General features: G+C 32.9%; 1 protein-coding gene across 6 annotated transcripts in view; it reads left to right on the top strand.

Moving 5' to 3' along the window:
- Positions 1 to 26,761, top strand: part of RhoGAP19D (Rho GTPase activating protein at 19D) — a 517,193-nt gene that overhangs the window by 57,974 nt on the left and 432,458 nt on the right. The window lies entirely within an intron of this gene.

The following is a 26,761-nucleotide window of genomic DNA, read 5'->3' as shown; positions in this document are numbered from 1 at the left end:
AATTTATTCACGCATCCGTCTTATTTGTTATTTTAGTGACCATTACTGTTTTCGTTGGCTGAACTGGTTTTCTGTGAAATGCGTCATTTAATAAACTGTCAAAGTACTTTTTCCATAACATTTTCGTGAACTAGCATTTTACTCTATTTATTCCATTCTATTTATTCTTATTTTATTTATTTTATAACTGCCTTTTTTAGTATTTTATTATGTTCATTTTGAATACATGTAATCTAATTTGATTCTTATATACTTATATAATTATCTTTATTTTATTTCTGTTTATTCTACAAAATATGCAATTAAACATTAATCATTAAAGCAATAAGTGATTTGGCAACATTAAAAAACCTTAACATTTATCGATAATAAATCATTAACGTGATTCGTCCAATTTTTTCAAATTGCTTCGTGATAGCACCAACTTATGCATTATATTATATCTTGGAATTTTAAACATAAATAAAGAACTTACGTTCATAGGTGTTGAGCTAATTTAATGCTCACCGTTTATATAGGAAATATAGAGTTAGCTGGCCAATTAATTAAAGCCGTAATAAAGGAAATATATATTATTGTAAAGACAAAATTCAATCTAAGCAAAGAAGAACAGCGTCGAATCTTAGCATCGTCGTGTGTAGTAACAAAGAAGTCTTCGACGACAGTGGGCAGTGATATTGATGATAATGATATTTCGACCCTTTAAACTGTACATGTTTTTTGTAGATAGAGTTTTCTGTTTTGATATGTTAGTCTTCATTACTTTTCTCTCGTATGAAGATTGTAAATAGGACTAAAGATAGTAAATAACATTAAAATGCCACAAGAAAATAGCTTCCGAACAATAATATAAGCATAGGCTATTGATTATGTTAAAAAATATATGGCTAAAAGGAACTACAACGTTAAAGGGGTTTTATTGTTTCATATGGTCAATGAACCCCCAAGTATGAAAACACTGCTGAATGCTACAATTTAAAGGGGTGCGTTTTTGCATTTGAGTGAATTCTGTGCAGTTTTCGTTCATATACATTTACAAAAAATTGCTTATCGAAATGTCACTTTTTACAGTTAAAAATAATATTTTTGTCAAAAATATATGCAAAAAAAACAAGAAAAAAAAAACAGGACCACACGCCACTTTCCTTTTTTGCCACATAACTTCTTTCCACAGAGGTATAAGTATAAGCATAAAAGAGTCACAGAAAAAATGACTGAAAAATTGTATCTCGGATACTATTAATCCTAAAGACGTCTATCAAATATCATTTTGAAGAGGATGGATAAAAGTTTCATTTATGTAAAGCAATGCGAAATGCCTATGCCTATTCCCCGTGGAAAAAAGTTATGGGACAAAAAATGAAAAACGCGTGTGTTTCTGTTATTTTGCTTCGTTTTTGCATTTATTTTTGTCAAAAAGAAAGTATTTTTAACTTTAAAAAGTGACATTACAATAAGAAATTAAATTTTGAACTAATTTTCTCTAGGTATATATGTACGAAGACTGCATAGAATTGGCCCAAATGCACCCCCTTAGATTGTAGCACTCCGCCGTTTTTTCATATTTGGGGGTCAAATGATCGTATGAAACAATAAAACCTTTAACGATGTAGTTCATTTCTAAAGTACTTAATCAATAGCCTAATACATTATAGTATTTTAATTTTTATTCTCCTTTCGTGAAAAAAGTAAAGCTGAGGTCAGAATCGGTAGAGACAAGAATAACTTGTATATTTTATCGTGGTACTAAACTTACTATATGTTTGTTTAAAAAACACGTGTTTAGTAATGCTTTCTTAATCCCTAACATAAAAACAACAACAAAGACCTGATAGAAAGATTTCAGCATTGGCGGCACGTAATGTGAAAAGGTAAATCCTATTTTTATATTATCTAGAATCAGAAAGGTATTTGTTATCTAGGGGTTTATGCTTTTATAGAGAGTGTTTATGATGTCGGATAAATATATGAAAACACCAAAAATATACATGTTTCCATATAGATAAGTCAAATATCTCTCAGCAATATAAAAAAAAACAAAATTTATTTCGTGTGTTGAGAAAAATATGGAGCGTAATATGTCTGGTAACCTGGTTAAAATTATTTTAAAGACCAAGTGTTCATAAGATAAGCAAAGAAATAGAACTAACTATATAAACAAATTAGACTATAAATGCCAGAAACAGACTGAGTTTGAGCTAATAGAGTATTGTGCGAATTAATGGAATTATTATGACTTTTTTCAACATTCACAGTTGTCAGCACTGTCCACACATTTACAACTGACCAAACATTGAAAACATAACCTTACTTTTCTCTGCCTTTTTTGTGTTGTTTTCGGTAATTAGTGAGTTTGTTTCGTTTAATTCCGTCATTGATACTACGCATAGGAAGCGTGAAAAGATGATCACGTTAAGTGAACACACTTCTATGTCACAAAGAGAAATCGCAAGAACTTTTGGAGTGAGTCAGGGGTATTGAGCAAGATTTTTAAACGAGAAATGGGATCAATGGATGTGAAATGTTAGGAAAATGCTGAAGAAATAGATAAACAACACCAGCAGATTAAAGATTTTTACTTCGAAAGAGCAAATTGAACATTCATGACTCAACTGCTCGGAAAAGATTTCTGGAGAATGGTAGAAGGGCAATGCGTCCACAGAAAAAACAGCTTCTAACTAAACGAATGAAGAAACAAAGGCTATTGTGGACCAAAAATACTCTAATTGGACTGTAAACGGCTAGAAAAAAGTCCTATTTACAGATGAAACTCACTTTATAGTTCACGGACAGCTGTCGAAATTCGTAATGAAAACCTTACACCACCTCACATTGATCAAACCGTAAAAGATCCAGCCAAAAAGATGTTTTGGGGATGTTTTTCATACATAGGGGTTGGATCTTTTATACCAATCGAAGGCATGATGAACAGCCAAAAATACAAATCCATGTTGGCACATAACTCCAAAAATGTCAGCCCCAAGGAGGAGCGATTCTTCAACAGGACTCTGCCCCCTGTCACAAGTCAAAGCAAATGATGGAATTTTTCCCAAATAAAAAGAGTAATGTTTTAAATTGACCCGTAATTCTCCAGACCTCAACCCCCATTGAAAATTTAGGGCCATTTGCAAAGGTAGACTGCGCAAAATCGAGTGTATTACAAAAATTCAAATAATAAAAGCCGCCATTCAGGTTTGGTTTCTCAGATGCGAAGATGCTCCACTACACACTTCACTACCATAGTGTATTTTTCGGACTGTTTTGCTTTTTACAACAAACAACACATTCAAAACTAACTTGAAGAGGATCGAAAGATCCTAAATTGGTACACACACATGCTCATCCTATTCGAAATAAAAATCCCTTACCTTTCCCTCAAAATGAACATTGTGTCAGTCAGGTTTGGATTCGAGATGAGAGGATGTCTGTAGACAAAGCTCGTAGAATCGTTAATGCCAAAACGGGTAAAAGCAGTAATTGCAGCCTAAGTGGGACATGTTTCCTACTAAATGATGTAAGTTTACTTTTATATGTCGAAATCCCAAGATTTAATTGTCAAAACCAAATTCAGATTTTTGCTTTAATCTGTACCTTCTAAGAATTGCAAAGCAAAGCAGACGTTGATAAAGATGTAATTAGAGAAATGGGGAATCTAAAATTGCATTCCACAACATATCTCCTCAACTAAGCAAAATCCTTGGCGAATTGGTTTCTAGTACTGATAAAGAGTATACCGAAATAAAGGGAAAGACAGTTAAGATTTGATTTCACGTTTGACACCACAGATATGTTGTGGAATTCAATTAATCAAATCTTAACTGTCTTTCCTTTTACTTTAATAGTTTTGTTAAAATATAATTTTTTTCCAAATAAACTGTTTTTTCATTAAAACATTCTATGATTCCATTAATTCTAATTACACAGTACTGCAAAAACAGTACTGTGCGAATTACGTGTATAGACAAAAAAATGATTTTTTCACTTTATATGATTATTAAAAAAAAAAAGCAATGTCAGATGTACGTCTTTAAGGATTTGACATCATATATGCCTCACATGCATTTTAGAAACCTTCAAAAACCTGTATAAGATTTTTTCACTTGTTTTTTTTTTCTTTAGTGACCTATAACGACTTCCGCGTTGTATATCTTATATCCTTCTTTACCTTCACTATTTTGGTTTAATTATTTCTTTTTATCTGTTCTTTATATTGCGCTTTCAGGAATATCCAAGTGATCCTTGATCCACTATTTTTGAAGTAATTTAGTTATTTTAAAGTGATCATTAATTAAAGATTCACTTTCTGAAATAAAAAGTGTATATCTGGCGTCTGTGTTTTTGTATTTGCTTTCTTGGGCGCTATTATGTACATTTTAATGGCCTACCCGTTTGTTTTATAAAACAACCACTACAAGTTAATTTGAGAACCTCGCTTTGTGTAGAGTTCTTTCTTTATAATGACAACGACGCCCTTGTTTTTAAACGACTCTTTGACATCGAGGATATCTTCCTAAAGTACAGACCGTTTATTTAATCTGTACTGATTCTAAATGAGGGGACTAGTTGTTTTTATTTTAGAACCTTAGGAATTGTATACACTTACGTGTTTCGTAAATTGGTGAAAGTCGACTAAGTTTTTTCATAAAATTAAGGATCTGATTAAAAAACAAACATTTCTCGGATGCTAAACGTCTTCACGTAACGTAAGCAAAATAAAATTAAAATTACTGGATCAATTGAAATGGAATTTTTTTAGCTACTTTTGGAATGGGTTTTACCAAAATTTGTGAAATTAAATAAATTTTTCCAAAGCGATAAAGTAGTTATCACAAAGGGTATCCCCGTGAAAATAGGTAAAATGCCCCCACTCCCAGAATTCAATTTTTTTCATTTTTTTACATTTTGTGTGATTAAAAAATAAGGCTCAGCGCAATTTTAGCCCCCCGCCCTCCTACCACCACCCCTGCCCAAAAGAAACTTGTATTTTTTATAGACTCGTAGATTGAGTATACATAACCTAAAAATGGTTAAAATTAGGCTAGCTTAAAAAAGGATTAAAATCGCATGACCGGCGAGGCCAATGAATCGTAGCTTCTACATTAGTTGCCAAAATTCTGGAAACTTTACACAAATTTTAGTATTGTTATCAGCGTTCCTCTTTTTCGCAAAACTATGTTATTTATAAGTTTATAATTTTATTGCATCGTTTTATGCTTCTATTTTAAAAGGAGAAACCCTCTAAAAATTTAAAAATAAATAAAACAATATCCGCTAGCAATTAGTAGATATATTTTAAAAAATGGTGCAATGGTTATTATCAAGAAAATTAGTATTTGGTTGGATAACCTTTGTTTTTTAGGACAGACTCGATTCTGTGAGCATGGAGTTTACTACACGAGCCAAAACTTCTGGCTTCTATCAGTTTTCTCTTGTTAGTTGGGTTTCGGCTTGATACTAACACTTTCAGCATTGACCATAAATTTTCTATTACATTTAGATCGGGACTATTTTCAGGCCAAGGCAGGACAGTAACGTCATGGTTTCTCAACCATTCCATGGAAGTCATATGTCAAGGCGCTCCATCCTACTGGAAGATGCATTGTTAGGCATCCCCTGCAAACAACTCTCTGATAGTCGGCAGCAGTTTGGCTTGCAGTGTCTCTTCTTGATATTTTTAATTAGGGCATTAATATTGCATTTTGCATTGTATTTTCAAAGACACCAATAAACGTACAGGTGTGTGCCAAGAGTCAAATAATAGAACAGGTAAATTCCATAAAATATTTGGGAACAAATATCAATAGTCAGTGTAATCCAAAAAAAGAAATCCTATCAAAAATCGAACAAGCAAGGAAAACATTCATGAGCATTAAAACATTTTTTACAAGATCAGACCTTAGTCTACAGCTTAGAATCCGAATGATCAGATGTTACGTTTTTTCTGTCTTACTGTATGGCTGTGAAAGTTGGACAATGGACTCTGAAATAGAAAAAAGAATAGATGCCTTTGAGATGTATATATATAGACGAATGTTGAGGATTCCATGGGTACAAAGAGTTACTAATGTTGAGGTACTTCGTCGCATGTGTAAACAAAAAGAATTACTAAGAATAATCAAAGAGAGGAAAATGCAATACTTGGGTCATGTGCTGAGAGGCGAAAGATATGAATTACTTCAAGTTATACTTGAAGGAAAAGTACAGGGCAAAAGATCAGTAGGAAGACGCCAGAACTCGTTTCTGAAAGACCTAAGCAGATGGTTCGACCGCTCATCCGCAGAGATCTTTCGCTCAGCAGTTTCCAAAACTACAATTGCCATGTGGATCGCCAACCTTCGAAAGGAGACGGCGCAATGAGAAGATTAATATTGCCCTCTATTACTGGTAAACGTCCAACTCCATTAGTGGTCATACAAGCCCATATCATGACCCTCACAGGATACTTCATAGTACACTGGGGTACCGTAGTACACTGGGGCAAAAGGTCTTACTCCGGTCGGCGGCGAACAAACTTCACTCCGTCACTCCCAAAGATCGAGATTCTGGTTTCGTCACTCCAAATTACCTTACTCCACTGTTCTTCTGTCCACCCTCTGTGTACCAAAGTACAATCAATGAGTTTTTGCCTCTGTTTTTTATTCTGCTAGTGCAGTCCGATATTTGTAAGCCAGTTGATTTGACAAAAGTATTAATTTCTTCTGCGGATCTGCGACGAACTTTCGATTTTCTGTCTGTTCTTTTTGCTGATTTTGTCGTTCCAGTGTTATGATAACGTTTACAAACTTTCATTACACCTAATTTTGTAGCGCCCCACTCAATTTATTTGCTATTTCTTGATATGTGTAACCTTCTTCTCGACGGATAATTGCTTGGGCTCTCTTTCCAGGCGACCAGTCAACACGTTTTGGATTTCTTGGTGCCATTTTTGTTGAATCGACACTGATGTCTTCCTCTCCGACAATTAAACAATATCACCTTAGTAACAACTACCTGAAGTCACTAGTAAACACTGGAAGACGCACGAAACTGTACTAAACGCTTCCAATTGGGTCGTTGACTGTTGACTGATAGAATCTGTTTCCATATTTTATTAAATAATTATGGTAATATATATATAGAGTGAGAAATACATAAAATATTAAGCGGAAATATAAAACAATAAAATAAAAATGGAATTGTACTGATACACTATATAAATCACGATCATGAGACGAGTGTTTTTGGTAAAACGATAATTTTTGTAAAATTTAAAGAAATTTTGGCCACTTGTGTATACCTCTGCCAATCCATCGATTCGGAAAATGGTTATTCAACCAATTACGACACCTATCAAAGTGAGGTGGAGCTCCATCGTGCATAAAAATAAAGATCTTCGACCGTTTAACGTTAAATCTTCTAATATTTTGAATAAATGATTGCTTAAAAATCAAGGTACGTATCACCATTTAAATTTCCAGGTCAAATATGTTACCTATTAATTTGTTACCTCACGTTGCTGCCCAAAACATTAATGCCCAAATGAGTGTTGGTAATGTGATACCGTTTTGACTTGTGGATTCCCATCACACCAGCAGTGTGCATTATGGGAGTTAAACATACCTTGCCGTGTAAAGGTAGCCTCAGCCGTAAAAAGAATGCATTTTTGAGGGCTGTCCTTTCTTACAACGTTTCACTAAAATCCAACCTAACCGGTAGATCGTCTGGTAAGAGCTCTTAGACTTGTCTGTAATGATAACGATGTAGCTGCTGCTCTTTAAGTATTGCCAAGTACTTGAAGAATACGTACTTGTAAAATATGTAAAATATGTAAAATACGTACTTGAAGAATACGTACTTGTTTGTCTTGCCATATTCCTTACGCTAACTGTTGCATAAAATATGCAAAATATCCTCTGTGCATATTTGCCTAGTATCTCTATTATCTATCAAAAAGGGAATTTTAATTTAAACACTCTTCACCATCATCATCTTTCTAGCAAATATTTTACCTTAACTTAATCAAATCACAAAATATCTTTATCATAATTTTTTTCTCATTTATCAATCCTGGTGTATAAATCAAACAAATTAAATTTTTATTAAATGACAGCTAGAAGAAGGAAATACAGTTTTTATGTTGTGGTTCTAATTGTATTAAAAACTCATCAAATAATACCTACAGAATGTCAGGAATACATTAGCAAAACAAATTGGAGCGTAACAAAGTTAGTTCCTTGTGTCGAAAACGATTGATTCGTACAATTTCCCGTAAAAAAAGATACTCGAATGGTATATAAATAAAGCACTTTATTATTATGTTATTTCATGTTGATTCCATTAGTCGGAAATGTCAAAATCGGTTACGTACGCGTGTATACATATATAGGTATATCTCGAGAACCGGCAACCAGACCAAGCCCAACGGTGTTCAGCCGCTTTCTTTTCATAAATAATGTACGATTATCAAGAAAAAATATCGTCTGTCACACGAGTTGATTTAATAATCAGAAGGGTATTATTTGCGAAAAAATAATAAATAAGCTGTGAGTGTAATCATCCGAAACAAGCCCACACATCTGAAGTATTATTATATTGGCGTTATAATCAGCAAATGACGTATACGCCATCATTATTCGATCAAAATTTAAATAATTTAATAAGATTTTGTAGTTTTGGGAGTTCTGGCACATATGAAGCGTTAATTATACAAGGTGTTTAAGCGGAAATAAGCGGTGTATAAGGTGGGAAGCGGAAATACTTAAATGGTCAATAGATATCAGATATACCAAATTTATTGGCTCTAAAGGTTTATATAACCAAGTTACAGGGTGTTTTATAGGCTTATTGCTGTCTGAATCCATAAGTTACGATCACCCTGTACATTTTTGTTAGTTGGTACAAATATGTCTCATTCAGAACGCAGAATACAGAAGATACTAGTCACAACAAAATTCCAGGTCCGGATTAACAAAAAATATAAGGTAATTGTGACCTTGAAACAATACCCTGTGTACTAAATTTGTCAACTTTCGTTTGCATATTTGAAAAGAGCACAAAACCTAAGTTTAAAGGTGCATTTCAATTTAATTAAGAATAGATAAGTAATAATTAAGAATTGTGATTTTTTTTATTTAAATTAATGTGTCTCGGTTGCAAAGACCATTGACACAAACAATATTGTGTACAATAATTACAAAAAGCACATGTTACTAATTGCTACAGTTAATCTATAAGCTTAGAACCTATGACTAAATAATACAACAGTTTTATCACTACGTTATAAGTTAAAACGTATACGGGGAAGTATTGAAAATGCTGTGCGAAACAAACAGTTAATTTCTAGACTCACTCGTCAGACTCTTTAACAATATTTATAACAGCGGGGAGTTTCCTGAAGACTGGCTAGAGTCAACTTTTGTTGCCATACCGAAAAAACCAAAAGCAAAGTCTTGTGATCAACATCGGATGATAAGTCTAATTAACCACATTTCGAAGGCATACACCAAGGTTATTTACAACAGAATATGCAAAAAATGAGAGGATAACATTGGAGATTCGCAGTTTGGGTTTCGGAATTCTCTTGGGACAAGAGAAGCACTTTTTAGTCTACAGGTACTCATCCAGCGCTGCAGAGATATGAACAAAGACGTGTACATATGCTTTATAGACTACGCAAAAGCATTCGATAACGTAAAGCACGGAAAGATAATTGAAGTTCTCCATAAGATCGGAGTCGACTACAGAGACATTCGAACAATAGCGAGTCTCTATTGGGGCCAAACAGCTAAATTGAAAGTAGGATCTACATTGATCAATAAAATTGAGATCAAGAAAGGGGTACGACAGGATTGTATCTTGTCTCCTATTGTCTTTAATATATACTCAGAAGAAGTATTTAAGACAGCGCTGGAGGAAAGCACAGAAGGCATAAAGATAAATGGAGAAATAATTAATAACATAAGGTATGCTGATGACACTGTGATTCTAGCAAGTAGCATGGAGGAACTGAGTTGCCTAATGAGTAAGATACAAAAAACAAGTGCACAATTCGGACTCAGACTAAATATCACAAAAACCAAATGGATGTTAGTGAGCAAAACCCAACAACCACCACAGCAACTGATATTAGACAATGAAAGAATTGAACACGTGGATTCGTACATCTACTTGGGAACACCAGTTAAGTCAAATTGGGATCAAGCGAAGGAAATACGTATAAGAGTAGAAAAGGCAAGAGCATCGTTCACTAGCATGAAGCAAATTTTCACCTCTAAAAGCCTCACCCTACCTCTCAAAATTCGACTTCTGAAATGTTATGTATTCCCGGTTTTGTTATATGGAATGGAGGCGTGGACAATGACCGCAACATTGATGAAAAAAGTAGAGGCCTTCGAAATGTGGGCTTACCAACGTATATTACGTATATCCTGGACTGAGCACGTGACCAACGAAGAGGTACTACGCCGGATAGGTAAAGAGAGAGAGGTAGGAATAAGTATAAAGAAAAGAAAGTTGGAATACTTGGGTCACGTTATGAGACATAATAAATATAGAGTACTACAACTGATCATTCAAGGGAAAATAGACAGCAGAAGGGGTCCAGGGAGGAGAAGACACTCGTGGCTCCAAAACTTGCGGCAATGGTTCGGATTGTCATCTGCTGAACTATTCAGATCTGCCGTAAACAAAGTCAGAATAGCCATGTTGATTGCCAACGTTCGGAACGGACAAGGCACATGAAGAAGAAGAAATAAGTTAAAAGTAAAGTACATGGAAAACAAGGGGTCATATTCTGTTGAACAACTGAATGTCTTTCAAGAAACCAATTAGGTTAAAGACTTGATTGGGTGAGTTTAGAATGTCTTTGATATTTGACTTAAGTTTATGTTGCATTCTGTGTTTTGCGTACCGGGGACACTCGATCAGGATGTGTTTCACATTTAATACACTTAAGCAGATTTGGCAATTGGCCTTCGGCTCGGACTTCATTAAGTATTCATGTGTGAGTCGGGTATGTCCTATTCTTAATCTTCGGGTGACAGCTTTTTCTTTTGTAGAGATTGTTGGAAGTTCAGATTTTTCAACAGTCTGCCGGATCTCATGTAATGCACACTTGATTGTGTTCCAGTGGGTTTGCCAGGTATGATACTGTTGTTGCTTGAATATTTGCTTTAGGTCATTACGGATTTGAATATGTTGGGCTTTTGAGGGTTGACTATTTCCACAAGAAGTTTGCTTGGTCTGCTTTTTCATTACCGGGGATGCCGGTATGGAATGGTAGCCAGATGATCCTGATATTTACACCTTGAAAAGCGAGTGCACTGTAAATCCTATGGATTTCTTGAACTAAGGGATGCTGAGAGTATAGACTTTTTATCGAGTGTAGTGACGACAGGGAGTCGGTGCATATTGCTTGGTTTTTATCATCTATTATTAGTTTTTTAAAAGCTTCTAGTATCGCATAAAGTTCTCCACTGTATACGCTGCATAAATTGGGTAAAAAAAATGATTTTATTATTTCATCATAATTGTTAACGGTATATCCAACGCCTGCTTCGGTTTTGAAGGCATCTGTATACATAAATTTTTGTAATTGGTTCTTGCTTATGATTTCTTCGAAGTGTTGCCTTATAAGAAGGTTTGAGGTTTCATGTTTACTGTATTCTAATAGAGAATTGATTGAATGTGAAATTGTATTGACGAAGTTTTCCAAGGATGGCTTGGCGTGAGATAGTATCGAAAGCTCCTTCTATATCAAAGACAGTAACGATCAGATCTTGGTTATTTGAAATATCGGAAGGTATTTGTGTTTGTAATAGCACTAAATTGTCAAGACTTGAACGGTGACGTCTGAAACCGGATTGCGCTGCGTCAATTATTGCATATTTTTCGAGAAGCCATGTTAATCTTGAATTAATCATTTTCTCAAACAGTTTACATAATAAACAGGTTAGAGAGATAAGTATGTATGATTTTGTTAGGTTTGAGGGTAGATCATATTCTTTTATTGATATGATAATTGATTCACGCCACAGTCTGGGTAATTGCTGAGTATGTCAAATCTTGTTATAAAGATTTAGCAGTGTTGTGAGGCTAGAATAAGACACATTTTTGATGAATATAATTGGGATATTGTGTGATCCAGCGGCGAAGTTCATACAAGAGGATAATGCAAGTGCTAATTCTTCTTGTGTAAAACTCTGAAATTAAAAAGCAGATATTATTAACATTTCTATGCCTAACTCTAAACTGGCAAATTTGGACTTTTGCTTGAATGCTCTTTATATGCAAACGGATTTTGAAAATTTCAATAAAAAGGGTATTGTTTCAAGGTCACACTTACTTTATATTTTTTTTTTTAATTGAGAATGTGTGTACCAAATACCAAAAATAACATATATACAGGGTGGTTCATAAGTTATGGATTCAGAAAGAAATGAGCAGAATTGATTATAAAAAGCGTTAGAGTCTCAGTGATCCCTATTCACCATTTAAGTATTTTTGTTTCCCAATGAAACAAGCTCTATAGCAAACAGAGTATTTAAAAAATAAAGATTCTTTTCAATGACTTGTTACGAACAAGGTAGAAATTTAACTTCAAGGCAGTAACAATCATTTATGAATAAAGCATTGGTGGTTAAGTGAACAGAACTCTTCTTCGACCCGGTAGAAGATAGATTCTTGCACTTCCAAAGAACTGTCAAAGTGGGTGAAAAATTTAAATGTAAATAAATAGTCAGATGGCGAATGGATATAGATTCCGAAGCTAATAATATCAAAAAAATAAATAAAATCGATGCACAATCACATAAATCTTTAATGTCGCGCCTAATTACATAAAAAGGTGTATAGCTATTCATCAAAACGCGGACAAATGTTTAGACACAGGTTAAACAAAGCAGCAGAAAGTAAAATATATATGTATATCCTCACAGCAAGAGCCAAACAAACGCCGTTATTTTTATCTTTTTATTTATATCTGTTTAAATTAATTACAACAAATTTTCGACATCGATGATGCCACCGTATTCAGTGTGCACAACTAATTTTAAAAATCAAGATAAATTACAGCTATCTATATTTATTTTATTAATGTTCGATATTATTGTTACATACACGATTGTAATATTAAATGATTACACCATATCGACAGATTGGGTCAACATCTAACGGGTATACGTTGAATACCAAATTTAATCTCAAATACGCGCTGAATTTCTCGCCATAATAACTTTGTTCGACAAATGTAACGCCTAGCTAACTGTGGAAGAGAAATGTTACACCAAACTAACTTTGTGGGCCAAAAGTCAACATCAAACTAATCTTTCATCAGATTTATGTGCATCATTAGACACTCTAATGGAGTCTTAGCCCCCGATGATTTTTCTGTCCATATTAACTCCATTTTTGTGAAATCTATTGTTATGATTCATTTTATCAGCCAAAGATAAAATTAAAAATTACTAAATAGACCATTTAAATAAATTTTCAAGATACCCTGGAAAGTTGTTAAGCTATGTAAAATTAAAAATAATATTGGTTTGCTCTTAATATATTTCAAAGTACAAAATATAATAATTCAAATAATTCAACTAATAAACTATAAAAGATTTTTCGAAGAAATGAAAGTCGATTATCCTGGATGACCTGTAGTAAACAAAATTTAAGATATGCATAAATTATTTTCTTTGTAAAATATATTCGAGTGACGTGAGTGAGCTTAAGTGAAGTTATGAACAATGCGAGCGGGTTTTCCAAATGGACTTGTACAGTGAATAAGACAATAGAATAGAATATTAAGAAATTATATTTCTCCGTTAGTTCTTAAGATTTTGTAGAAACCGATTAGCATGTTAATAGTTTTTAGGAAATTTATAATTGCAGGTAAAATTGTTGTTTGTTATCTAAACGGTAGATGGGGATAAGTGTGACGAACTCTGATTGGAGGAGAAAAAAGTGGGATAGGTATGTAGGAATGAGAGTTTAGCTTTCATCATCAGAGAGATAGTTTTTTTTTATTCGTCAGTTTTTCTTTATTAAGAAAGTTTTTTTTAATTGCGTTAGAAAAGATAGAAATATTTTGATCAGGAGATTTAGAACAACAATTTTGATTTGAAATTTTAATTTATATTGTATATAACATTAATTTTTGAAGGTTCACGTACGTAGAACAAAATTTTGATAATCATTATATGAGATATTTTTTGTTGAAGATATTTGAGTGTGAATTTTATTTCAATATATAATGTTGTATCATATATGTTTTTTATTATTCCGGTATTTTTTAGACCTTACCTATCATATGTAAAGCATAGATATTCATAGATGGTCTTCTCCAATTTTTCCTATTATTTCAGTTTCTAGTTTTTCCTTAATAATTTTCCCGTAAAGTCTACCTACCGACGATATTATACTAATTCCTCTATAGTTTTTACATTTTTTCCTGTTTCCTTTTTTATGTATGGATGTGATGTATGCTTGTGTCCATTCCGCAGGTATTTCTTCTCCATTTAGTCCTCTTTCGAACATTCTATGTAGCATGCGGAATAACTTTTCCGTTCCGTTTTTAATTAGTTCGTTTTGTATAAATCTTTTATTGATTCTTCCTGCAATAGATGTAATTTGAGCCTCTTTTCGTTTATTGTCGTTCCCGTTGTAACAATCGATGTATGTTTTTGTTTTGTCCAGATATAGGGGAATTCCATCCATGCCACCACAAGTTTGTGATCTGTTCCACACTCTGCCCCTCTTTTCACTCTGGTGTCTTTCACTTTGATGGAGCTTTTGTGGTTCATGATAATGTAGTCAATAATGGATCTTTGATTTCTTGTCTCTTGAGTCCATGTGTACTTATGTATATTTTTGTGTTTGTAGAATCCGTTCATAATTTTCAAATCATTTACTTCACATAGTTCTACCAATCTTTCTCCGTTGTCGTTAATTGTGTCTTCTCCAAATGGACCAACTGTTCTGTCATTATCTTTTCTTCCGACTCTTCCATTTAGATCCCCCACTATTATTATTTCTTGTTTAGGTTTTCTCTTATCCATTTGTTCCTGAAGTTGTTCGATAAATCGTTCTTTCTCATTGGCTGGACTGTCTTCCGTTGGACCGTATGTTGCTAGTATTATAATTTCTCTGCCATACATCTTGATTTTCAGTTTGGCAATTCTCTCGTTTATGGGTTCCCAATCGTCTATAGATTTTTCCCATTTCTTCTTTAGTAGAATTCCAACTCCAGCTTTTGCGCGGTCTTTCTTTTCTACTCCGCTCCAACAATGGATTAGTTCCCCTATTCTTTCCGTGCCGTTTCCTTTCTTTTTTGTTTCCGTTGTGACGAGGATATCGAGATTCATCTTTTCGAATTCTGATGTTACTTCACTGGCTTTTGTTGTCCAGCCCTGCACATTCCATGTGCCGATTCTTAGTTTTCTCTGTCTTTGTCTTCGGTTGAGTTTCGAAGCCGTTTGTTGAACTCAAAGCAGAAGTGCCCCCCCCCCCCGTATCCGATGGGGCTCCCTCCTTCGGAGGTGTGGATTGCCACCCGGGGATTAATTTTAAAATTTTTCATTTCTGCCAATTGTTCGTTAGCCCTTGGATTTTTTTAAGTGTGCTAGGTTGCTAACGCCTAACGCCACAACCCCCTTTTGGAGGACCTATTGTTCAGCCGCCCACTCTGGTTCAGACGCTGTTTGCAGCCGCCCACTCTGGGTCAGACGCTACTGTTGTCAGTTTTGGTCCGCGTCGGGTATTTCATTTCCCCGATACCACCCATATCTGGGAGGCATTCCCCTATCCGCCACTTGGGGACGCGTCCGGTAGAGGATTGGCAACCTCCTCCTCGGAGGAGGAGGTACTCATAAATTACTAATTAATTAGGTACAGAACAAATTATTTTTGAAGAAGATTTGTTCTTTATTTGACTTTATTAATACAGTTACAGTTCAATATGTTTTGATTGTGGAGACTAATTAAGGTGACACTATCTTTGGTCCCGCGTTATACTAAAACTGTTTTAATAATTACTTGCTAATTCTCAACCTTGTTGAATAATTTTATCCCCTCAAATCCACTATAATAGTAACAGTTACCGCACAGTTTACTATATAAGTATGACGAATAAAGGTCTGTAACGACCATACAACATTTTTGGGTTTCTTTACAATTGTTCATAATAGATATGTCAGGGGCAATATTAAAGCAATAAATTTTGACAATATTCTGAAATGCCCGAAAAAGCAATAACTAACTTTCCCTGCGCTAACTATTGGAGGGTGCCACCCTAAATTTTTATATAACGATGTTATTTACACAATCCAAATGGAATATAAATGGATACTGAAGTCGGACGTTGTGGGTTACAGATCAGATCATTTGGTAAAAAAAAACAAGCATGTCACAATACGGAAATAAGGTACACTAGGATGGGAAATTAGAATTCTTGAAATATACTCCAGTCGTCAGAAACGAAAATGCCACTGAACCTATAAAAATCATACGAACACGCTAAATTTTGCCGAGAATATTAATTTTGGGGCCCCAAAAAAGATGCAAAAAAGTTTACCACTTTTATACCCGGGCTTCCGCCTAAAACCTCCCTCGCAGGGGGAAAATCACAAAAAAATTGATTTACCAAGAATCTGTACACCCTAGAAAAAAAATGTTTCTAATAAAAAATGTAAGGTAACTGTACCTTTTACCGACCACTTAAGGTTTTCCTTATAAGCAGATTCAATAATAAGAATACATTTTTATTTTTCTTTGCATAATTTTTAAAGATAAGTTTTAATCTAGTCGATTCAGCTAGTAATATATAAAAAATAATATCATAGTTTAATTCTTTTTTTTTTAAATGTTTTAATAATTATGTACAATTTCATTAAAATGCTCCCTTTACCGACCATTGAAAAATACTCACTTATCACCGACCGATTTTTTTGCTATTACCGACCACAAGCACCTAACTACCGGACATTTCAGTCCTATCAGCGACATTCTTGGGGGACTACTTATTTAAGTAATTAACCTCATCCTCTGAACATGTTTACGTACTCTACTTGAACGTCTTAACACTAGTTCAGCTTCAGTGTGAGCCTCAGGTACTGTTGGCTCTATTGTATCATTTAGAAGTCCTTGTACATTTGTAGGTGGTGAAACGGAATTGGGTTCAGGCACCGATATCTCTCCTGGAACTATACTATGTGTAACTTAGAACTTAACTTTGAACTATACTAAAAAATTGCAGTTAATTGACAACTTTTGTAGTGAATGAAGGTATTCTTGTATTGTTTTTCCTTCGGCTTGTCTTTTTGATTGGAATCTGAAGATTTCTGCAATTTCGAGAGGTGCAGGGTTGTAAAAATTATCCATTAAATTGACAATATCGTCGTATGACTTGTCTTCAGGTACGTCTGAGGCTAATTTGACGCATAGGGTGTCGTAGGCCTCAGAACCCATGTAGTATAGTAGATAAGGTAATCTCATTTCGTCTGGAATTTTAAAAACCTTGTAAGCCCCTTCCAGCCTCTTTACCCACCTGGACCATTTGGTGGCAGACTGGTTGAAAGATTCAACGGAAAATTGAAATGTAAATACTTGTGTAGACATAATTGGGGCTGTAGTACCTGTAACTGTACTTGAAGTTCCGAGGAAGCCCGAGGGGTAAAAGTGGTAAACTTTTTGCATCCTTTTTGGGGTCCCAAAATTAATATTCTCTGCAAAATGTATGATTTTTAGAGTTCAACTCTGTGACGACTGGACTATTAGAAAGAGAGAGTATAAAACTAGTCTTACTAAGAAAAAATTTATGATGACAAAAATTCCGATAAAGAATCACTAATATCGACAAACCAACAATTCATACGTACGACGAAATCATGAAAGATCTTGACGAAGCTATTGGAGAAGTGGATAGCAAAAAGATTAGAAATGAATGGTGGAATAAAGAAATAAATGATCTTGTGGGGAAGAAGAAAGATGTGTATAATAAATGGCTATCAATAAAGCACCTTTACGACCGGCGACAGTAAAACAGTTTAAACAAAAAAGTAAAAAAACTTAAATAAAGCCAAAAATGAAATGCAGAATGAAGCCCTTCATAACCAAGTAAATTTTATGGGTACCGCAAAAATAAAGAAGCCTAGAAACAATTAAAGGTAGAACAACAGATAGAAAAGAACGCCGTAGGTAACTCTAACATCCCCGTAATTATGGGTCGAATATTATGAACAAATTCTGACAGAAGATCGAGCAAAATTCCAAGATAATGACTAATTTTCTACCGCGAAAAAACTGAAATAACAACAAAAGAATTTAAAAAATACGCCAACGTTATGAAAAAGTTTATATGACGGAGCTGTGTAAAAAGAAACTACAGGTCTCATTGGGTGATCAGGTTTTTATAGTTTATTGTTAAAAGTAATCTAATTATTTATGAACTTTGCCTGCAGGTGGATGTTTTCCAAGTTGTCTCCTTCTAAAACGTGTTTAAAATAGCTTAATTGTAATTTTTTTATAATTAAAATAGTAAATAATTTTTAATTCCTTTAGCCCTGTTGCTAATACGCCCATGGCCGTATCCGCAAATCGATATGCGGGTGGGCCCGCTCGCCCTTAGCAAATTTTATTGGAACATACCGACTATCACGAACATATCGACTATTCAGGCGGGTTTTTTTTGATAACTTGTAAACACAGTCGTAAAAGCTCTTTATAGTATATTTCTGAAGGAATCTAATTCAAAAGGTTCTATCGCTTCTCACGGTTTCCAACGACAAGAGTCCCGATACGTACCTAGAACTGTTCTATATTCGGGTATCTACCTAGAAATGGAAACAGCCTGGCGTTCTTTTAGGCAAGTTGTTATTTTTCAGTGGGGGATATCCCACTTTTTTTTGGAAGCTTGTTAAATTTTGAGAGGAAGAAAAGGACTCTGGGCAGGGTAGTCTTCGAGTAAAGACGCTTGCTTATCTTAGAGTTCTTTGTGAATTTGTTCTTTAAGTGTGTATACACTTAAATATTTGAAATATATAAAAATCTAATACCATATTAGATTAACCATTGTTATAAAGTACCTTCAGTTTGATTAACTTCAATGCTTGATACTAGTAAAGTATAGTAGAATCAGTGAAATAGTACAGCAGTTATCGAGATTTATTGTAAATTATCGTAATCATATTACCCTTAATTATCTGGGCGAATAATATTGTAATCATATTACCCAATCCTGGACGAACCTGCGTCAACCATTTCTTCGCTTGTAGTTAAGGTTAACTACCGATTTGTCAATTAAAAGAACATTTAATTCTTTCATACGATCTTTCAATCAATTATTAAGAACTTCTTACAAATAACAATTACGAACATTAAATATTCAGTCAGAACAGTTAATTAAAATAAAAACAGTGCGAGACAGACATTTAATTTACAACCAAGTGAGGGTTGGTTTCATTTTTATACTACAGAATTCTTGTAATCTTGTTGTATTCTTTTGAATTTAAATTTAATTAATTTTGTTTTATTTGCTATAATTGCTATCCATTTTTAAATTTACTGTACCCGCTATCTCGAGATAAGCCCATAAACAGCGAAGAGAGATTTCTTTAGTTGGCTTTAGTTGAATTTTTTAAAATACTATCAGGCTCTTTTCGCTGATAATTTAATTTGTGCATGACTTTATTATATTATATCTGTAAAGACATTTCTTGATCATAATACTGTTTATTTCCATCCATACTTTACAACCATTTATTAATTTATGGTGCATTTTTTTGCTTGTGGTTACATTCAGCTGCCTATATAATTGTGTTGAATATATATTGTTTTGTTTTATCCATGAATTTTATTTCTCGACTCCTAATAAGTTTCCTGATAAAATAATACCTCTGAATATTTGCTTATTACATTAAATTATTATTATACCTTCGACCAGTAGAAAGATCAGGCTGATTAAGTTTCGTAGGTAAGTAGGTGGACGGAGTCCACCTGATATATTTATTATTTGTTTATGTAGTGTGTTAACAAAATTTATTTAATAATTAACTGTTGATATATTTCCTTGGATTTGGTCTCAGAACCTAAATATCTTTCGTTATCTCTTTTCGTTTCTAAGGTTTCTTAATTTTCCCCTTGAACCCAAAAAGTTAAGTGGCGCCCGTTTTATATCTTATCTTTGGTAATTTTACCCATCTATCTTTTTGTTTATTGATGTATCTTTTCTAATATATATTATTCCGTCCTATCTTTACTTACTTCGTCCGTTGGACCCATTACCGGTTCCAAAAGCTAGTTTCGAACCCACGACTCGCTCTCCACCAACCATCTGGCTGTCGTCCGCAGTGTCTCCATTGGTGACCTTTCTAGCACCATCCAAAAAAGGTTTCTGAGTTTACATAATTCTTCAATAATCTTCCAGTTAAAATAATATGTTTTAATAATATATCAGCAATCTATACAAAAATAAAGGCGACAAAAAGATTGTAAGAACTACCGAGGGTTTAGTGTAACCAACTCAATTTGTAGAATGTGCGGGAAGATAATCTAAAGCCGAATTGAAGATTGTTGGGAAGACGCTGATGAGTGGCTTTTGTACTGGTCGTTGTTGTAGAGACAATAGTTCTGTCTAAAACAAACAATAGAAAAGCGCTCGGAACACTATGTAGAGACAAACGTGGTATTTACTGATCTTCAAAAGGCGTATAGTAGTATCCCATTAGCCAAGCAGTGCTAGGTGCTAGAAGATAAGAAAATTCGATTTACGTTGCTGTAAATGAGTTGTACTACATTATAGTTCAATTAAGATTGTACAAAAAATGAAAAAAAAAATAAAGGTGACCAAAGGACTTCGCCAATTCCGCTGCATTGCACCTACGCTCTTTAATATTTATTTGAGGGGGATGAATATGTGGAAAAGAAAATGTGACATATAAGTGTTAAAATTGGAGATCATAAACTGTATAGGTTGCATTTTGCAGATGAGCAAGTGGTACTTGCAAAATATCAAGATGATGTTGCGAAAAATAGATGAAACATATACTAAGTGGGGTTTATCAATAATTAATCCATCAAAAATAGAGTATTTAGTAGTGGGAGTTAACCAAGGCACTTACAACAAAGAGGCACACAAATCGCAAATACTGATAGCTGTACATATCTTTGTGTAAGCATAATAAACGGTGGCCGGAATACAAAAGAAATAGCTACTATAATTATTGGTCAAGGTAATTCAGCAATACGTCAACTGAATAGTTTACTCTGGAATAACCACACTCACTCGAAACACGAAAATTAGGATATAGAGCAAGAAAGTATTGCTACTTATGGTTTAAAGCATTGGGTAGTAAATTGTCCATAGCACTGTCCATTTGCTTGATGTTCATGGTAATTTATCCATTTATTTTCTTTGTCGCTGGTCAATTTCTAAAACAAAATGTATTTTTTAGTAAAAAATGTTTTTTTCAACACCTTGCTGTCGACATTACAATTTTTTAAAGTTTGTTTTTTAAATCTGACGAGAAAAATTTACAAAGGAGATACATGGTAATACCATTGTTTAAATAGAACTAGTTAGTCAACGCAATGTATAAATTTGTTTGATTCTAATTGAGACAGTCACTAGATGTCACCACTCTTTCTGTCTCAATAGATTTTAATATACCATTCTTTGTTTGATATACGTTATACTAGATGGTGCTATGTGAAAAAGTTAAAGACTAAACTTAACGTCCATTTTTGATCCATTGAATTAAATTCACCAGCGTTGCAATATTTCACTGACATAGTAGCAACATGTTTATTTACAACATTTTAAACATGTAACAAAAAACAGACCTTGAATCACTTAAGATATTCATTTAAAATAGAGTTATTACTATCAACTAGTAAATATCGTGTCAACTAAAATTGTACATAAACGTACTGTGGCTTCTAAATCTTCCTATATCTAAATAAGTTTAAAGAATTTAAATATTTTATTTTATTTGGAAGTGTATTACAAAAATTTGGTCCGAGGTAAGTAAAACATTTTAATTCTGTGTGTTTAAAACAAAAACATTTGTATGAGAAATGAACAAATTAGGTATTTAGAAATAAATTTTAGCGGATAATACATACATTCGATAATATTTGAAAAAAGTGATTTTAAATTAAAATAATGTTACTTCCATAATAAATAAATCGTTTTTTACAGATGGCTGGAAATATTTGTTGTTATTACAAATGTGGTTTATCATCATACAAAATTCATGGTTTAAGAATGTTCAGATTTCCGACAAAAAATCTTTCGGCTTGTCAAACATGGATATTACACTCTGGTAAGTAAATAGAAACTTTTTTATATTCTTTTATTTTACACCGTTTCCGTTACGTAATTAACTTAAAAAAAATGTTTATTTTTTTTTTCATTCATCATTTGAATTTTACGTTTTCGTTGGTATTATAATTATGATATAATAAACTTCGGAAAAACAAATTAGAGAACTAATTTATACACCAGTCCATCTGTAAAAAAATCATTGATTACACGTAAAAGTCTTATAAAGATATTTGAAGGTTCTAAAAGATATACGAGTGTTAGTTAATAATAAATCTGTGAAGACATACAGGTATTTTGGTTTGTTTTTGTTTAAACAATTTTAAAAAGTGAGAGGTCATTCTTTTGCTTATAAAACGTTTTTTATCCAGTTTAGAGAAAAATAGTTAAAATAAAAATTGTAGATCTTAAAAAGTTCTTCCTTTTGTGAGTTTCTAAATTAAAATATATAAAGAATTCACCAAAATAGTTGCAAAAAACCCTTGATTTTGCAGAAATTTATAAATTTTAATAACTTTGTTTTTTGCATAATGGTATGTAATGTAACTAATAAAAATAGTGACGATTTGTTTATCATGGAAAGCGATTATTTAAACAACTTTTTGTTGAGCTACCCCAGTTAAAAAAAAAATTATGTTTTACGTGCCACAGAAGCCAAGATATTGCAAATTTTACAAGCGCGATTTATTTTAAAAAAGTTCAAATCTAAAAAAAAACGGAGCTCAGATGGTTCTCCATTCTACTTCCGAAGAGGTATTTTACGAGTACCATCATTTTAACGGGTTATAAATTTTTACTTCTTTACCGCATATGCCATCTGTAAGCTGGATCGCACAATTCAGATCTTTATTTAGAGTCCCTTCAATTTTCATCTTTTACTGTTAATAGACAATGGAAGTATGATTTTAAGAATAAAATGCTTTGGTTTTAAATATAAAATGCTCTCTTGGCTCGTAATGGTCATAGAAGATTCTTTTTTTTTAGGAAGTGTGTTTTTCATCAGTTTTTCATTAGCCTCTATATAAGTTTGTGGCATAAACGATATCAAAGATATAAATGTTTATAAACAGATTAAATAACCTATAAACCATTTGCTCTGATTGACATTTAGCGCACTGTAATAACTTATTAATTTCCATAATTTCAAGGAGCTATGTTATATGTTTTTGCACAAAAAATAGTTATTTTAATTTATAAATAACTCTTCATTATAAATTTGCATAAATAGCTGCAAAAATAAGGTTTTTTGCAACTATTTCGATTAATAGTTTCTTGTATTTTAATTTAGATACTCTCAAAAGTTACATTACTTTTTATGATCTACAACTCTAAAAAAGCTGAAAAAATCTTAAACAGATATTTAAAGTCTCTAAAAGGTATATGAGGGGTAGCTGATGACAATTATGTGAAGACTTTAGCTAATTTTGCTTTGCTTTTTTTTTTAAACAATCGTAAAAAGTGAAAAAATTTATGCGCATAAAACGTTAAAATAAAAGTTATAGATCATAAAATGTTCTCTAATATTGATATTTTTATAATTAAAATACATATAGAATTGACCGAGATAATTTAAAAACCCTTATTTTTAAAGTATAATTTATAAATGTTAATAACTTTCTTTTTGCATAACGATATGTAATACAACTATTTAAAATTATGGCAGTTAATGAGTTTTTAAAGTGTGCTAAATGTCATACAGAACGACCATACAGTTTATGAGTTATTAAATTTGTTTATCCAGGAGACCGATTATTTAAACAACTGTACTTGTCCAAACAGTCACTCTAGGGATATTTTGTAAATAGCAATCGATTTTTTATGGCTTCGTTTTAAATTATTAAAAAAAAAACATCAAGAATATAATAAATTTGTTTTTAAAAATCAGTTTGAAGAGTAACAAATTTTTAGCATATAAAAATTTCCAATAACTTTGACTTTTTTATGTCATACACTTGTATGTAGGCTCAATATAAAGCTAATAAAAAAAACATTAAAAAAAACCAAAACCTTCTATGGCCCAGAGAAAATCAAATAGCATTTTTTTTTCTTGTTTAAGAAATTGCAAATATTTTCATTGTTTATTAACATTAAGAGCTGAAAATTGAACATTGTAAAAGAATATCTAATTTTTATAATTCGATTTATCAATAGCATACACAGTGAAGAAGTAAATTAGTTTTGAAACAAAAAAATAATGGTACTCGTAAAATATCGCCACAGAAAAATGCAAGGGAGATCTGTCCGCTGCAATATCTCAGCTTGTTTCTTGTTAGTGGTTATAGAAAGTTCTGTTTTTTTTTAAATTGTGCTTTTACGCCAGCTTTTCATTGAGCCCACGTACAGCCGTATGACATGAAAAATATCAAAAGTAGTATAAATGTTTAGAAGCTAAAAAGCACTTTTGCAAACCGTTTTTTTAATAATAACGATCGATTCAAAAAACATCAAATAACTGTCAAAGGTTAAACACCCTTGTTAAAGTTCCTAATGGATTTTAAAGATTTAAACAGTGTTAAACAGATAAATTAATTCATCGACGAGTTAACAATACGAAGCGAAGTTCTTTAATCACAATGTGATAAGAAGACGAGTATCAAATTTGGTTTTATATTTCAATAGTCGAATTTAATTGTGGCTATATTGGTTTAATTAAAGAAAATCAGAGAAAATCCCAAGAAATAGGTGAGATCCTTTTTTTCTTTCTTTCCAGTTTGGGAGAGGGTCCTTTAGGTACTCACGTTTAGGTATTGTGTTACGGTCTAGGTAACCAAAACTACACATCATGAACAGTAATTAAATATTTACATTTACACAAAACAACTCCAGTTTCAACCCAAAATCATATGTCGTTGCCGCAGTCTCTAGACCTCCTTCCCGTTCGTTTTCTAAAAGGGGACAAGTTATTGTCATGCACTCCATTTTGAATACTGTTTTATTTGAATATATTAAAGAAATTGGTAAAATAGTTTATCCAAAAAATATTACTTTTAAATCTCGCATTTCGAATAATCGAATCTACATTTTCCTCACTTCTACTGACATCGTTGATCAACTAATACACCGAACGTCATAATTAATTTCACCGTCATCTTTATCTGCAGGCTTCTTTCTGCGACCAAAAGAATCCTTATTTCAAATGTATCTCCTTCCATCCCACATTCACTAATCGAACAGTCCCTAAGAAATACGGAACATCAGATGATCAATAGGCATATATCATGAGTTTTCTGCTCTTTGTATATTTTTACTTCATCTTTTGCCAAATTTAGACACGATATTTAATTAAGTAAGAAAACTTTATGTACTTCAAATACTAGCCCAAGTCTAGTTTAAAAAATAAATTGTTAATAAAAAATAACCTTAAAATATCCAATCCCTTTTTTAATCAAAAGGTTATACTTGATAAAATAAAAGTTTTGGAACAAATCTGGACCTAACCATATATACTCTTTTCTTCCTTCACCCTTTCCTTATTCATCCTTAGTTTCACAAGATACCAATTATCCGAACTCTTTTATAAACTATTTCGAACTAAAAGCTGCACTCAAATCCTATAAATTTACAAAAATTAGGGTTTTCTAGAATTATCTTGAAAAATTTCTCGAAAATTTCTTAGGCACCAACGACCCTCTAAATGAAGCCAGTAAATTTACCACTGACATACCGCTGACAATCGTCAATGAAAGATCTTGCCCTAATCTATACTAATATAAAAGAAAAATCATTACAAAAAAAAATTTTTGTTAAAATCCTTTATAAAAGGTATATAAATTAAAAAACCCAAATGGGCTGTCATGAAGACAAAAGGTTTTTGGAATCTATATTCCATCATCGGTGTCTAGGTGAACATGTTTTGAGCCGCTAAATATCTGGGTAAAAACCCGTTAAAAGTTATATGTTACAATTTAGTTTACATTATTTAGTCTTATATATTAGGATGTTAAAGCTACCAGTGGATATAATAACATGGCAAATGTTATCATATCCACTGGTAACTCAACCCTGGTGAGGTCCCAACCTCATATAAACTCATACAAAGTGTAGTAAATCTACTTCAAGATAGATCTAACGAACTAGGATTCTCACTCACTGAGAACAAAACCAAATTAGTAAAATTTTTAAGAAGAATTTTCACTCCCTTAACCAAAATTTTATTTAACAATTCTCTACTTTCTGCTGTTAATTAATGTAAAATTCTCGGTTTTATGTTTGACTCCAGATTAAATTGAAAGAGTCAAATCTCTGAACTTAAAACCAATTGTTTTAAAAGTTTGTTTGTTTGTTTTAAAACCCTCAGTCATCTTCAATGGGGTGCCGATAAAACTTCTTCTAGGTCTGAGCGCTTTTCGCTTTAGTCCTATTGAGAGTGTATACCGTGAATCTAATGAACTTTCTCCTACCCTAAGACGATAATCACTTCTACTTTCGTATGCTGCATCAACATCCGCAAATCCATTTAATCCCGTTCATTCC

Source organism: Diabrotica undecimpunctata, chromosome 5 (genome assembly GCF_040954645.1).
Source record: "Diabrotica undecimpunctata isolate CICGRU chromosome 5, icDiaUnde3, whole genome shotgun sequence".
In the NCBI taxonomy this organism is placed as follows: Eukaryota; Metazoa; Arthropoda; class Insecta; order Coleoptera; family Chrysomelidae; genus Diabrotica; species Diabrotica undecimpunctata.
This window is presented reverse-complemented; position numbering and strand designations above follow the sequence as displayed.